The sequence below is a fragment of the Convolutriloba macropyga genome, chromosome 8, assembly GCF_964194025.1.
Source record: "Convolutriloba macropyga chromosome 8, txConMacr16.3, whole genome shotgun sequence".
NCBI lineage: Eukaryota > Metazoa > Xenacoelomorpha > Acoela > Convolutidae > Convolutriloba > Convolutriloba macropyga.
The window spans coordinates 43,676,983-43,691,100 of NC_134475.1; positions in this window are offsets into that span (position 1 = coordinate 43,676,983).

Below are 14,118 nucleotides of genomic sequence, written 5' to 3' on the forward strand. Positions count from 1 at the left end.
ACATGAACCTGTTTTTAGCAAATCTTCCTTTCCTTTTGAAGTTGGATTGTCTGGTTGAACAATTTTTGCTTGTTGCAACGAAGTCTGCTTTAAGGTTAACAGTTTACAAATGTGGCATTCAAAACTGGGACAAGACATTTTTTGTTGATTTCAAACGTCCACTAGAATGGGCTTGAAACTAGTTGATTCAAATATTGAATGTTTTGAAAATGCTGAAAATAAGTAAGACGATGCCTGTTCCCATGGATTGCCTGACAAGAGAGCACACAAAAATTTGGACATTGAGCATACAGATGTCCTCGAAAAATTTAGCCCGAAGAAATCGGCGTCCATTGTTATGCCATGAAAACTCTGCTCAATGTAATCCACAAGAAAACTTGAAAACTGAAAGAACTTGCGGAACTTCTGTTTCTATAGAAAACGCTTGCTTGGAGGAAACAGATTGGATATATTCTTTGATTATGTGATTTTGCATTCAGCTCTTTAAAAATCACCTTATGAAATGATGTACAAAGAACAAACTATTGTATCATTTGTCAAAATTTTTGGCTGCTTTGCGTTTATCGTATTGAACAGCAAATTTGCAAGAAAATAGATCAAACCTTCAAAAAAAGATTTCTTTTGAAAGTCTGATAATAGTGAGTGCTATTTGATTGAGTTTGAAGACAGAAAAGGTAATCGCAAAACTCAAAAGTCCAGAAAAGTAAGATTCACTGAAATTGAACTTCACTACAACCAAACCAAATTGCCAAAACTAGCCGACGATATTGATAATGATTCCATTGATGTTTTTTCTTTGAACCATTTTGCTGCTCAACCTTTACTTCCAAAATGAGATAGCAAAATCCCAATTGTTTTAAAATAATGAAGAGTCAATACAACTCTTTGGTCGAAAAACAACATTCATTTCTACAGAATCTTTCACATTTCATACAACCAATTTTGACTTACAACTTCTATGATTTTCGTTGACATGTGACTTATACTAGCATTTTATCATGGGAATCATTCAAAAGTCAAATCAACTGTTATCAATTCACACAACAAAACGGAATAGTTAAGGAAAAGACACGTGAAATTGGCATTTTTTGTCGACAACAAAGAATGTAAATAAGGTGAGTATACTTTTTTGCAATCAAACAATTATTATTATACATTTGAAACCCGTTCTTTCATATTGAGTGTTTGAAACTAGGAGGACATTACGGAAAACTGAAATGTTTGTTCTCCCCAATGCATTTGTTAAGATGTCTGCCCGCATACGATCAGTAGGCAAGTTGTTCAGCTCAAATAGTTTGTTCTCGACTAAATTTTAAATCAAATTCACTTTTAACGCAAAGTGCTTAGTCGTGCCTTCGTTCATAAAATTATTACTAAGATCAGTACATGCTTGATTATCTACAAACACTTGTAATTGTTGCTCAAGATATATGTTCATTTCCTTCAAAATTGTTGCAAATAATACCGCCTCTTTAATTGCCTCAACTATTGCATTTATTTCAGTTACAGATATGGAGGTCAACAAGCACGTTTGTAATTTACTAGCCCAGCTTATAGCTCCTGAACTATTGAAGCTTGAAACGATAACAGCTCGTACGTTTTCTAATATCTAAGTTATTGGCCCAGTCACAATGCCATAAAAGGTTTCGATCTAATTTATCACACCTTCTATAAATAAGTTTTCCAGACTTTGTAACCTGCAAGTAGAATAGACAAATTTTTGCGGCTTTCCAATACTTGTTCCCGTATTTTCTACAAACGAACAGGAAATATTAGCTTTATGTGCACTATCTGGTTTGGTAGTCAACGAGAAATAATTTAAATATTTCTACTACTCCACTATAATCACACGATTGCATATATTTTTTAAATTCTTTGCACCCTATTTCTGGTTAATCATGTCTCGAAAGTTTTGAACTAACATCCTAAGGTGTTTCTAGTGTCCTACAGTCACCCATTTTATTCTTCTAAATTAATAGTTGCCTATATATTCTTTTTAATTCAGCAATATTTTTTAATCTGTCTTTTCTGTTTAAGTGTTTAAGAAACAACTCAGGTCACCATAGCTAATTATTTTAAATTTCTCAGTGACATTGTCTTTGGAGTTTTCGCAAAAGTTTTGTCGCGTTCCTAATATAACCATATCATCTACCCAAAGGAAGATCATTCCCTCTATATCTCCTTTTTTATAAAAAGGCAATCATTTTGAATAAGTAGAACAAAATCCAAACACCTACAAAAAGTTTTTTTGTTAAGTACCAAATCCTATCAGATCGTTTTAATCCGTATAAACTTTTATTAAGCTTGATGATTAATGAATTACATTTTTCATTGTTTTTTTTCAAAACCCTCAGGTTGCTTCATAAAGATCTCGTCATCAATGTCAGCATTTAAGCATGCAGATTAAATGTCCAATTTTTTGAGTTCAGAATCCTTAAAGAGTCCATAGCTTAAAAGTATCTTGATAGTGGAGAGACGCGCTGTCGCTGAGTAGGCCTTGTTGTAGTCTCTGCCTGGAACTTGCCTTAAAACCTTAGCTATCAATCTTGCTTTGTATTTCAATGTTTCTCCGCTAGGCCCGCACTTCGAAGCGAAATGCCAAAGGCTACCAATGGGTTTGAATCCCCGGTTATCCACCAGTTTCTGTACGCTGTTTTCAACTAATGACTTTTTCCAGTTTGCATTGCTAAATACCAATTTTTGTCTTTTATTGCCTCTTCTGTAGATATAGGTATCATATTATCATTTATTCATTCAATTAAGATTGCTAATGATTCACATCATCTTACTGTTCTACCTGCGTTTGCCCTGCATTGAAAGAGTTATTTTTGAACATTTTCTGATAGCTAAAAATTACGTTTCTAAACTTTCTAACTTTAAATGTGCCTTTTTCATCCCTTACCCCTATATGATATTTTTTGCTGTTAACTGATGATCCCAAAAATATTACCATTTTGTGAAGTCCGATCAATTTTTCCTCTGAATGATCTCTCAATATGAACGTAAGCAGTACAAGCAAAAACTTTCAGTGATTATAAATTTAGTTTTTGTCTATATATTGCTTCAAATGGTATTGTTTTGATCCCCGAATGGTAACAAAAATTTTTATTTTAATTGACATGTTTAATACACAATGCCAGTATGTCTTATCAAGTCCTGATTGCTCAATTAGGCATCTCATAGCCATTAGCGTTAATGATCCTCAATTACGTTTAAATTTACCATTTTCTTCAGGTGCTTAACGTGCTGGAAATCTTACGCCTTGCTTTTTAAACAGTTGTTTGATCTCGTTCAAATTGAATTGACCCGCACCATCGCACACTGATGTTTCTGGCTTTCCTATATCTGCAATTAAATGCCAAATTTTTTTAGATGCATGATCCCTGGTCTTTAAGAATTACACTTTCTGATACCTACTAAAACGGTCTACGAAGCCGATTGCATATAATTGGCCATCCGCAGCTTCAAGATTAATAGACTCTATTATATCAGTATAAAGAGTTTCTAAGACATCCTCGGCTCTTGTCCCAGAACCTTTTGGAACCGGAATCTTCCTTGACTTATTCATTTGACATATCAATATTCCCTAATTCTTGTTCACTTATTTTAGATCCTATTGCATGATCATTTAATTTCAATATTATTATTTCCTAAATGATTGTGCCACTATTTCAGCCACTAGCTAAATTACAGATATCTGAACCTCTTGAATTCACTGTTTTCCAAATCAAAAGATTGTCATGTACCTCAAACGGGAAAATTTATCTGTTTCTAGATCTTATTTCTAAGTTCTTACCAAACAAGACCTCACTATCAGCCGCTCTAAGTTTCGAAACTGAGACAAAGTGTTTAGAATTATCAGATACAAGTAGTGCAAATGACAACCTTATTTTCCACTCACGCCTTTTTCCGTCCTCTGTTTTTATCGCAATTGTCCCTTGTCCTTCAATTGAACTTTTGCTACTAACTGCGTTAGTTATTGTCCATGTAAAATCTTTGTCAGTTTCAATAAAAAACTTACATCCCTATTCATATGACTTGCTGCTCCGGAGTTGAACGCTAATTCACAGGCAGAATTTTTTTTGAGGTTTGAAAGAATGAGAAGTACTCCTCGTACTCTTTTTTTGGTTCTTCAACTAAGCCCTGAGACCCCAATTGATTGTTCTGAATAAACTATCAGCTCTGTTTTCTGCTTCTCACAAAGTCTGGAGATGTGAACCTGAGCAACACAATAAAAACGCTTTATTAGTTGCCCTCTTTTTAGTTCAGTATTTATTTTCATAGGCGAAAATCCATAGCCATGTGTCCAAGTTTTCGACAATTCAAGCAGTTTTGTTATCTATTGTAGCATATGCTGTGGTTTTTCTTTTGAAAATTCTTGTTATCAAAATCGATAAGGTCCCGCTTAATTTCTCCAAATCTTTTTTCTTCCTTACTAAACTTTACGAGTGTGTGGATGCTCTAGTATTTTTCAGGTAATCCTATCGAAAGTGTTGAAAAAAACACATTTTCGCTCACGCCTTTGTTCAACAATATCAAGTTATAATTCATGCCGTCTGCATTTGATATATAGTCTACTATTTTTTCAATTAAAATCTTCTTAAGCTAGTTATTTCTTATATGCGTTTATAAAGCTGTAACCTCTCAAAACTCTTAAAACTTTTTGCAAAGTACATCCCCTTTAGTTCTTCCCTTCCTTTACTAACAGCTTGTGTTCGTTGTTCCTGATGTGCCATTCCTAACATTAGGCATATATTTCTCATAACTGACTTCACCAGATGAGACGTTTCCTGATTTCAATTAGTGTATACGAGCTTCCTCCTGTTCCGCAAAAAATACGAAATCACCTTCACGCCGAATAAATGTTTTTTTTTCCTGAATTTGAACTCATCCCTGAACTCAGATTCTAATTTTCCGGTTACTTAAATTTTTTTATAGTTTTCCTTTTTTTCTATGTTTAAAGCCAAACAATAGTAGTTTGCTTCCTAGAATGTGTACCCTGTTTTACTATAGTTTACTTGAAAGCTAGTACTAATCTATGTAAGAGTTTCCCTCTTTTGATATAGATTGAGAGGAAACTTGTTTGGAAGTTAGAGCAAAAGTCTTAGCCGTTTCATATCGTTTGTAAAATTGAGTTGCCTGATGGTTGCCTCGCTTTTAAGATGCCAATCGGTTTGAGTTCGCCAGAAAACCTCTTTTGCAAAATGACACTGAAAAAAACAGCACGATGAGCACAATGAAGATAGCACAAAGAGGGTAAAAAACAGGTGTTTAAACTGAGCTAATCTCAGCAAAACTATGTAATCCGGAAAAGTTGTTGTTGAAATGTCGCGCATACAAACATCTCTCACTCCATGAAGTGGCACCAAGCACCATCACAAGCTTCCACAAACAAAGCCACACAATGCTGAAGAACCTTCGTCTCCGCAAACAGAGTCACGCAGTCAGCTACAAAAGCTTCACCACACAAACAAAGTCCACGATTCGGCTACAGAGGCTCCCTCTCCACACAAACAGAGTCTCCAATCAGCTACAGAAGCTCCCTCTCCACAAACAGAGTCCTCTAAACAGCTACACAATATCCTTATCCACAGAAACGGTGTCCCAAGTCATCTACACAAACTCGATCTTCACAAACAAGAGTCCTCTAATCAGCTACACAAGCTCGTTCTCAACCAACAAGGGTCGGGCAATCAGCTACACAAGCTCGTCTCTACAAACAAAAGCGTCCTACACAAGGTTCCTGTTCAGAACGGAGCCTCCAACGTACTTAGAGCCTGGTAAAGCTTAAGTTTCACTGGCTTTCCTTCAGACGCTTGACACTGCTTGGCAAAAAGTTTTGTCTGTCCTTGCCTTCTCGTTTGTCTTTCATATAACTTCAGCAATCTACTGATTCTGGGCGGAGACAAAGCGGCAGAGGGTCGTTTTTAGGGCGGGCTGATTATTTGTTTTAGAAAAGCTCTCGGCCCGTAACCTATCGTTTAATGGGAACACAGAGACAAATCCTGTAAGGAAAAAATCCAATTACAATTGATGGCTGACAACAGTGGCAATAGAGACAACTGTTGATCAAATTTTATACACCGTTATTGCCGCTCTTTTACATTTCATACAATCATCATTGATCTACAACTTCTATGACTTTCGGTGACGTGGGATGTTTACGAGCATTTTATCATAGGAGTCAACCAAAAAACAAAATCAAGTGTTATCAATTCGCATGCTAAAACGGAATAGTTATGGAAAACATCAGTATTAACGGCAAGTTAATTTAGATTTTTCCTAATTTCAATGAGTGTATAGGAGCTTCAAGCTGTTCCCCAAAGGATACGAAATTATCGTCACGCCGAATTAATGTTTTTTTTTGAAATTGACCTCATCCCTGAACTCAGTTTCTGCGTTTCAGGTTGTTTTAATTTTTTTATAGTTTTTCCTTTTACCTATTTTAATGCCAAACAAAAGTAGTTTACTTCCTAGACTGTGAACCCTGTGTTACTATAGTTTACTTGAATACTACCACCTTTAAGTGTTCTGGAAACAGAACTGACTTTTTGTCTAATGATCGAAAAAGTTTGTACCAAAGGTCCTTTTCTTCTCTTTTAGTTCTTCCCTTCTTTTACTAACAGCTTGTGTTCGTTGTTCCTGATGTGCCATTCCTAACATTAGGCATATATTTCTCATAACTAGCTTCACCGGATGAGACTGATTTCAATTAGTGTATACGAGCTTCCTCCTGTTCCGCAAAGAATACGAAATCACCTTCACGCTGAATAAATGTTTTTTTTCCTGAATTTGAACTCATCCCTGAACTCAGATTCTAATTTTCTGGTTACTTAAATTTTTTTATAGTTTTTCGTTTTTTCTATGTTTAAAGCCAAACAATAGTAGTTTGCTTCCTAGAATGTGTACCCTGTTTTACTATAGTTTACTTGAGAGCTAGTAGTGTTCGACGTAAGAATTTTCCTCTTTTGATATAGACTGAGAGGAAACTTTTTCGGACTTAGAGCAGAAGTGTTAGCCGTTTTATAGCGTTTATAAAAATGTGTTGCCTGATATTGTCTCGCTATTAAGAAGCCAATCGGTGTGTTGTTGTGTTCGCCAGAAAAACCCTTTAGCACAATGAAAATGAAAGAAAAGAAAACAACACTATGAGAACAGTAATGATAGCACAAAGAGGTTAAAAAATAAGTGTTTAAACTGAGCTAATCTCAGCAATACTAAGGAATCCGGAAAAGTCCTTGTTGAAATTTCGCCCACACAGACATCTCGCACTCCATGAAGTGGCACCAAGCACCCTCACAAGCTTCCACAAACAAAGCCACACATAGCTGAAGAACCTCCGTCTCCACAAACAGAGTCACCCAGTCACAAAAGCTTCACCACACAAACACAGTCCACGATTCGGCTACAGAAGCTCCCTCTCCACAGAAACCTCTAATCGGCTACACAATCTTCCTCTCCACTCAAGGAGAGTCTCCAATCAGCTACAGAAACCAGAAGCTCTCTCTCCAAAAACAGAGTCCTTTAAACCATTACACAATCCTTTTATCCACACAAAAGGAGTCCCAAGTCATCTATACAAGCTAATTCTTCACAAACAAGAGTCTTCTAATCAGCTACACGAGCTCGTTCTCAACCAACGAGAGTCGGCCAATCAGCTACACAAGCTCGTCTCAACAAGAAAAGCTACACAAGGTTCCTGCTCAGAACAGAGCCTCAAACGTAGTTAGAGCATGCTAAAGCTTCAGTTTCACCGGCGTTCCCTCTGACGCTTGGCCACTGTTTGACTAAAAGTCTTGTCTCTCCTTGTCTTCTCGTTTGTCTTCCAATTAACTTCAGCAATCCTGTGATGCTGCGCAGAGACAAAGCGGCAGAGTGTCGTTTTTAGAGTGGACTGATTATTTATCTTAGGAAAGCTCTCGGCCCATAGCCTATCGTTTAATGGGAACGCAGAGACAAATTCTGTAATGAAATAATCCATTTAGAATTGACGGGTGACAACAGTGGCGATGGACACAAATCTTGATCAAATTATAAACACGGTTATCACCGCTCTTTTACATTTCAAACAACCATCTTTGATCTACAGCTTCTATGACTTTCGGTGACATGGGATATTTACTAGCATTTTATCATAGGAGTCAATCAACAGTCACAATCAATTTTTATCATATCGCATGCTAAAGCGGATTATTTATGGAAAACATCATTATAAACGGCAAGTTATTTTAGCATTGTTTTCTCGACAACAAAGATGTAAATCAAGTGATTATACTTTTTCGTATACAAATACGTATCGTAGTCCTAATAATATGCATTTGATACTCTGTACGTTCATCGGTTCTCGATTTTGTTCATTGTACCTTGAGATCCCAAAGTTCTCAGGGGGTTGGTTACTTTTTAGCGTCTGAAACGAGCACTGTAAAAGTCCGAGCCAATGAGTTTTTTCGTTTAGGTTCCTGAATTTGAGTTTTGTTCGCGGGTATAATCTCTCAAAATGGCTCGGCCAGGTTTGTTTTTTTTAGGGATCGGGTTCCGGTTATGGTTCGAACCATCATAGTTTAAATTATTGTTCCCGGGTTTCCTTTATTACATATTTTAAATTGGTTTTTTTTATGTTGAGATATTTTCCCCTGCCCTAGTCGAGACCTGGAATTTAAGAAAAAACCTATTAACTTTATGTGGGGGGGGGGGTAAATATTGAATTAAATTACACGGTCGAGGACCCTAGTTAAATTCGAGGATAATTTTTTCCATAAGTTCAGCCAAATTGTCTTCATTCGCAAAAGTGAGGCCAACTAAAAAGTTCCGACAACTTCTGGGTCCCTTCTCCAATCTTACCCAACGCTTAACTAATTGCGCTACATGTCCTTAACTTTGAAGAAAATTGAAATCAATTCATTATAACGGTCGCGAGCGTAATTCCAGGACATGTGTTATTGTCCAGCCAAATTCCAGAACACCTTTATTGTCCAGCCAAATTCCAGGACGTAGGTTTTAGTTCCAGCCAGATTATAGGACGGTTGTTTTAGTTCCAGCCAAAGTCCAGGACATCACATTAGGTCCATACAAATTCTTTTCATACCCAATATCTGTCCAGGACAGTCTTTTCATACCTTAAATCTGTCGAGGACGGTCTTTTAATATTTCCAGGTCCCGACTAGGGTGCCGCTTTGGTCTCGACGTGTTGAATTTCATTGTAAAAGTTGTTTTCGGTTTAAAAAAATTGTTTCATTCATTTTGAATTGCACGCGGTCCCGTGCTCCGCTACTATTTTTCGTGCTGGGCCGTTGATCGCATTTTAATTTTTCATAAACGATCTGGTATGTTTCGCACGTCATCGCCGTCGACCGAAAATTTATCCGACTACTAATACATTTGTTTTTTAAAGGGTTAAATGGGCGCCAAAATGTGGTCCGAACATGAATGTAGCGTACGAGGTATCGCATTCAGATACTCCTCTCCGCGATTCCGTCATGCCTGTGGTGCTTAGTGCCGTAGGTTAAAAATTGGCTAACGTAGGTTTGCCGGTACAAGTTGTTGTTCGGCAGTGGAGGGGCTGCCATCTTTGTAATGCATAGCCCTTACAAACAGCGCTTAGCATGCATTGATTCATTTCACTTGTTCCGCTGCTTTCTGAGGTTTCTTCCCAATGATTGCGGCAATGGCTGAGAAGAGCGGGTCTTCTGCTGTACTGTGAATAATTGGGATCTTTTTTTACATTGCCCATAACCCACAGTTGGCATAATGTTGAAACCAGGGGTTGTACATAAATGAGCTTTGAAACGGCGTATTTTCGCTGCTATGAACATGGAATCTAAATAGGACATCGGGGTGCCTTATTAGTAGGATATCTTTTGAGTGGGGAATGTGTAATTGTATAGTCACAAGGATAATCTATCATCCCAATTGGTGCGCCAAATGATATGTGTTTTGTTCCCGTGGTATAAAGAAATGAGTTCGGAGAAGAGGGCTTTGTTACAAGCTGAGACTGCGAGAATTATTCCATTAATCTTTTAAAAAAAAGAAGTGAAGTTTTGAAGTTTACCTGTATGTGTTGATCACTATCTTGTCTTATCAACTAAATCCATTAATTAAACGTCTCATCAGCTGCTACTGAGGTACAAATGAATACAATTAGTCGCTTGAGTTCATACTAATACTTTTTCTTGACTTTGACCATTTCTGTATTCAAAAAAGTGTTGGTGGATTTTACCGTTCTCACCAAGTTTTTCGCTTATTCACAATAAAAACAGTTCTTATTGCCCTTCTAAGTATTTTTTTAATTTATCGGTTTCAGTTGTTGACATTTGCTTTCACGGCTTTTATATGAGTTGTTTTTGAAATGTTTATTGAATTTTGGTATCGTGCCTTTATTTGGTGATCTTTTTGTTCTTTTTCACCAAATAGGTCTCTCAATGATTTTAGCAAGGTTGTTGCATGATGTACACCTCTTAATGATGCGTGGTGTCAATAGTTATACAAAGTGTTATTGTCAACGATTTTTACAAATTTTTGGAATAAAAAATATATTGAAGAATCTAGATTTTTTCACATTTGCGTATTTAATGTCATATGCTTTGTTGACTGAAACTTTTTCTCTCTCAAAAAATGTTGATGTTTAGGTCCTTAGTTTATTCAGTTGTTTGGATTTTAATTCACCAAAGCGCAGAATCAAACGATGGAAGTCATAAAAAGTCATTAGAATTTAGAAATGCAGAAAGAGGCATTATATAACCTAAAGTGATACCAAGACTTACATGCTTCACAAGTAGACGGTGTTTCAGTCAATGAAAATATTAGTTAAAACTTGGAGCCTATATGCCCTGATATTCTTGGGACTACGCGATCAGACACCAAGAACAGCAACAAATGGAAGACTAAAAATTCTGCGATCATTTTGTTAAAATGTCAATACCATAAAAACGATTGCAATGAGTTCCAGCAACTAATTAGATCCACATTCAACTCATCAGCAGCCAATGAAACAAATAATGAAATAAATAAAGAAACTAAGTGATAAAAGAACAAATACAACCGAAACTAGCAAAAACAAAAAAATAGCGTACAATGTTTAAAGTACACTCTTTGAGGTAAAAATAGTGAAAATCAAATAAAACATTAGCTATCAACTTAAACAAACACTTCGGTCAATCAATTCCTCCTTGGTAACCAAAGGACATGTCATTAATAGGTTGAAGTGATCAGACAGCAATAAGTATAACAAACACTAGCAAAACTGAAAAGCTCTCTAACATTTTGTTGGAAATGATAATCTTATAAGTAAATATAGCATTAGCCACCAACCGAAACTATTAATTCGATCAACGCAGGTCTTTTAGCAACCAATGAGAACAGTCATAAATGGACCACAAAATGACAGCAGAGTCAACAATGAAAAATTACAAAAATTAGATTATTGTTATTCAAATTATTATGAATCATAAAAAACTTTGGCGTCAAAATGAAAATTAAATCTAATAAATTAACCCCCATTAGCAATCTATGGGACCATGAGTGAATGATAAGTCAAAAAATGTATAAATATCATAAAAATTGAAAATTTGCTCTAATGTTTTGAAAATAAATTGTGTCAACTTCATGAAAAATTAAATATGGACTGGAACCATTAATAAGATTCAATTGTGCGACATTACTAACATTTGAGAAATTTCATTAATGATGGTGAGCGATAAGACAAAAGCAATGATAAAAGCAGGTAGAAATCCAAGACAAAAGCAAAGCAGGTAGAAATACCAGCTTTTGACAGTATGACATAGTGTCAACGTCAAAGAAATCATTAGCTTACAGCTGAGGAATTTCAACAATTGCAAATAGGCGCATTTATACCGCATATAACATATTGATAGCACTCAAAAAATACTGCAGTCAAAAATGATTGACGAGAAGAAAATCTGTCATGAATCGAAAAGAAGTTCCAACACCAATTTCTCTTTCAACTCTCACTCAACACAATTTCTCAGTCCTTTGAAAATCACGCCCAATACTCCCAGTTTTCGTGCCCTTTACTACTCCAGCGTGACTAAAAACACTCAAACTTGGCTTCTCATTGGCGTCAAAGTTCCGAGATTAAATACATGTGAAAATGTAAATACATCTGTGAAAGGACAGGGCACCAATGCAATCCATGTCATTCGGATTGTAAAAACATAGCAGTACAAGTTAAAGGGCTGCAAAAATTTTAGAAAATACGCCAGCCCTCAGCATATTTACAAAAAAAAATTATTTACAAAAACCTTTAGCAAGAAAGCGATAGACGCTTGTGGCGTTACATGAATTGAAAACATACCCGGCAGATTGCCGGAAAATAGCCGCCGTTGATTCCAATAAGCACGATTGGGATTGAAAGAATAGAAGATATTGAAAAAAAAAGATTTTTGTACAAAAACATTTTTTAAGTCCGATTTATTTTGATGGCATTTCGTAGTTGAAGATAACGTACTTCTGTTTCTTAGAGAGAGGCTACAGGGGCTACTATCAATACCAATAAGCATTAGAGATGGTAACTAAGACTTATAGTAACGACGTTCAAATAGCGGGCATCTAAAATTGGGCTTTATGGGTTTATCCCGTTTCTACTTCTGACTTCAATTTTTTATACTGACTCTGTTCATTTTGAATTGCTTTGCTGAGCAACTGATGTTCAAAATCACTTTTAGCAGAATGAGAGAAGAGAGAAACTAGTCTAGAGAAGTCAAAAAGATATCACGCAAAATGTTGAAAAAGCGGCAAAATGAGGTAAAGCGAAAAATTTTTTTATTCGACGAAGTAAAAAAAAAAAAATAGGAGCGCTATAATAGCCGGCTGAGAAGATGAGGCGGCTATTAACAACTACAGAAATAAAATAGACAGATCGCCCACCAGTCCTTTAATAGACCACTAGACTTTTTGGGTTAGCTTCGGACTGTCATTTTTATGAGACACATCAGCTCTATAAGGAGAAAGCCCCAATAGGGCTTTTCAAAATTAGAATCTGTTCCGTTTGTGCCCCCTCAGCTTAGTGGGCGCGTATTTGCACCCCCAGATGCACGTGCAATATTTGGGGGGGGCACAAACGGAAAAGATCCCAAAATTAATATTCGAAATCAAAAACTCAAGACTCTAATATTCAAGAATTAGGGCATATGTTTTTCGTTTGGCACTACTTAGATGCACGCTATTGACTTTTAATAAGTAAATGTTCATAAAATTTAAAGTTTCATAAGTGAGCTCAGAAGTCATTTTTTTAGTGAGGTAAGTCATTGAAAAAGTCACGGTAAGACGAAACAAAAAACTGTTAGACGAAGTAAAAAAAATTTTTGGAGAGCTATAACAGCCGCCTAGAATTGAGGACGCGGCTATTAAAGATACCGTTTAGATTATTTTTAGAGCATCCAACTTGTCCACGTGTGCATGGTAAGCAACAAGTAAAAACATAGCAGTCAGATTGCCGGAAAATAGCCTCCGTTGACGCGCTTGATGCACATCGGGATCTAAACAGAAAAAGAAGAGACAAATTGACGGATTTTTTCCCTTTTTTCAGTGTCGAAAAGTATCTAATTTTGCGATCAGATAGATTCCAAAACTATACTTAATTCAGCTTCTAATCTAAAAGCAAACAAGCTTAATACCGATGTCAGCTAACAAACACTCTAATGAACTTTGATAACCTAAATCTCAATGACTTTATGACCGAGCTTTATCCCGTCTCTTTTGATTTTGCTCTTTTGCCTTTGACCGTATTCACTGAATTGCGTAATTCAATGTGTAAAAGAATTTAAAATCCATTTAGTTGAAACAGTGAGTGAAGTAAGTCAGAAGTCCAAGGTGAAAGTAGTGACTTCTGGAAAACGAAAAACGTGATCAAAAGGTAATGCAAATTTAAAAAAGGAGAGCGCCTAAATAATAGCCGTTGAGAGGCTGCCGTCAGCTATTGACAGACGATTAAAATAATTGCTACGACCTTCGTTTAAGAAAAATTTGTAAACTGATCTTGTAAGAGAATTGTCATATTGCTATCGACAGTTTTGTGCCCATGGTTGTCATCTCTGAAACTTAAGTCTTCTCAAACGTAGTTACGTTTCGTTTTCTTCGCATCGTTGAAGGAAAGAAAAAGAA